This window comes from Ipomoea nil, unplaced genomic scaffold, assembly GCF_001879475.1.
Source record: "Ipomoea nil cultivar Tokyo-kokei standard unplaced genomic scaffold, Asagao_1.1 scaffold1936, whole genome shotgun sequence".
In the NCBI taxonomy this organism is placed as follows: domain Eukaryota; kingdom Viridiplantae; phylum Streptophyta; class Magnoliopsida; order Solanales; family Convolvulaceae; genus Ipomoea; species Ipomoea nil.
In genome coordinates, this window is record NW_017618364.1 from 698737 (window position 1) to 701384 (window position 2648).

At 33.1% G+C, this 2648-nt stretch overlaps 1 long non-coding RNA gene across 1 annotated transcript; it reads left to right on the forward strand.

The window, feature by feature from the left end:
- Positions 1–1582: 1582 nt before the first annotated feature.
- On the forward strand, positions 1583–2400 carry LOC109146746. The gene is made up of 3 exons (XR_002048497.1): positions 1583–1672; positions 1910–2069; positions 2304–2400. It is a non-coding gene; the product is annotated as an uncharacterized LOC109146746 (long non-coding RNA).
- Positions 2401–2648: the final 248 nt, after the last annotated feature.

The window sequence follows — 2648 nt, forward strand, 5'->3', positions numbered from 1 at the left end:
TATTCCAGATAAAAATTAGTAATTCTTTTCGTTAGGTTAATCTTCCTGGTTTAAAATTGGCGGATTCTATAAGCTTATACATACTGGTAATTTTCCTTGCTAGGAATATATCAACTCGATCGGTTTTTCAAATATCATGGCCGTTTGGTTGATCAGATATCAGCATTATGTGCTCTTCAATTCTTTATTTGAAGTTTAAGATCTTTCTATTTTTTTACCCATTTCTTGGGTAAAGTCTCCCAACTATATTTGAAAATGAATTGGCTTCAATTCTTTATTTGAAGTTTAAACCAGCATTTTTAAGAAATTTTATACTTCTAGGTTTTTTTTTTTTAATAATATAATATAATTTTCATTTATATGAATTAGATAATTGTTTGAACTGGATATCTAGTGAGTAGATGCTTTTAACTGGTATCCTTCTTATTTCTTTTTCTTTGCCTAAAACTGATAGTCCAAAAAGCATAGGAAATGGTAGATTGACAATTTGACACATTAATGCCAAGCTTGATTCTGAAAAATGAATATTTTCAGTTCATTACTATGCATTAGACAATACTATATGTTGCTATGTGCACGGGCATTGCATCTTTTTAGTGAAATTCTTTGATTGTTAAGAGATGCACTTCAGAGTTCAGATTCTCCTGTTGTTTTACTATGCATTAGTGATGATACATTGACATTTACTAGTTTATTTAATGGTCCTTTTATTTGTTCAAAGTGCAAATTTTTCACATTTATAAGCTGGTTCCACACTTAAAAAAGAAAAGCTGTAGAATTTTTGGATGTTTGCATTTGCAGGCTCTAGACCATGTTAATGGTAAAATTTTGGAAACAAAGCTTGAGGTTTTAGAAGAAAGAGACAAAGAGTGTAATAATTGTAAATCCGGTGCCCTTTGCTGCATGATTAAATTTATTTAGTTTGATTAATTTTTCCCCAAATCAGGTGTATTATATAACATGTACACAAATTCTGAATATTGTGTAGATAATCAAGTGGTAAGGGAGGTGAAAAATGCAAATGTTGAATTTGTCAACCCTGTATGATCATCACCTGCTACTAAGAAAACTACTGCATTTCAAAGTCCACCCAGGAAAGCCCTTTCTCCAATTATCACCAACATAAACGTTGAGAATGTTTCAGAAAAGGAGAAGAGATATATATTCCTGTCTGATCCAGATAACAGTGCTGATAATACATTTCTAGTGCTAGGAACACCACTACGACCAAAGATTAATATGTGAATAAATATAAAGTAACAATGCTCGGCATCATAATTGTGAACTGTTAATACTCAGTCTATTGTTGTGTAGTATGGTGTTGAACTCATTCTTCCAAATTTTCTCCAACTTTTCCATAACTTTATAATATATTTGGTTCTTTTGTAATGATATGATAATGATTACATCCCCAATGATTAACAAAAATCAAGATTGATAATGATTTTGGCACCATATTAGTGCTTGATTCCAAAAGAAACAAAAGGCTCCTTGTGTCATTTATTAGTGCCTGATTCCAATTATTCGTTTCTTAATCCATTCAACATTATTTTCACAGGCGGAGCTCAGTAAACCAGCTACGGATTCAGTTGAAAATGGGGCTACAAGTGATGGGAAGTCTAGTGAAAAGATAAACACTAATGCCAATATGCATCATTCCCTTCTTATGTATGTAATAACCTATGGAGCTTTGCATGTTTATTATTGTTGCCCATATTTTATAGTTTCAAATAATGTGCACTGTTCTGAGAGGCTTGCAAGGCTTATGGATTCCAGATTTAGTGGTTTGACTTGTTGGTCAAATCCCCCAAAATTTGGTGGATTAGTTATTTGCCAAACACCGGTACCCCATAGTTTTAAGATATGTGCTGAAAACATGACTTGTAAATCATTTCTTTCTTTCTCCTAGCTACTTGCAGATTAGGCTGGCTGTGAACCTGGTGACATATGTGATTTTGAGCTGCAAGTATGTGACACTCAACCAAGTCTTATTGGTGGTGCTATGAAGGAGTTTGTGTTTTCTCGAAGACTTGATAATCTTTGCATGCATGTCCTTCTGTTCTCTAAAGGTAAAATATGTAGCATGTGATAGTTTTCTGAACTTGAAAAGAGTGATGCATGCGTCTTATGTCTCTTTTGGTGAATTGACATTTCAAGAAATCTCTACTTCTAATCTCTTCTAGTGTATTAAGTAATTGAGGAATTAAGCCTATGAATCATGCAATTGAAAAACTAGTGCAGTACAAGTTATTACAGTTCAAGAAATCTCTAATTCTAATCTCTTCTACTGTACTATGATGTAGTTGGCGGGCATGATAAGAAAGGAACTGTTTATGGACTTGGTTCATATGGTACCTTCATTCGTGGTCCAATAAAGTTAACACACCAGACAATATAACATCAACCTCGCAACCATCAAACAATGCTAATTCTATTCTGCAAAGATACAAGATGAGATTGAGAATTTGAAGGCTTCCATGGTTTTTATGCAACAAAGATTAAATGCTCTTGAGAGTGGGAGAGCTGGTACTTCATCATCACCCTCATCACAACCGTATTCAACTTGATATGATTTTTCTTTTATGCATTACTATATTGTTGTTTAGACATGAATTTGTTATCAAGTACAACATTTAATTTCCTGAACT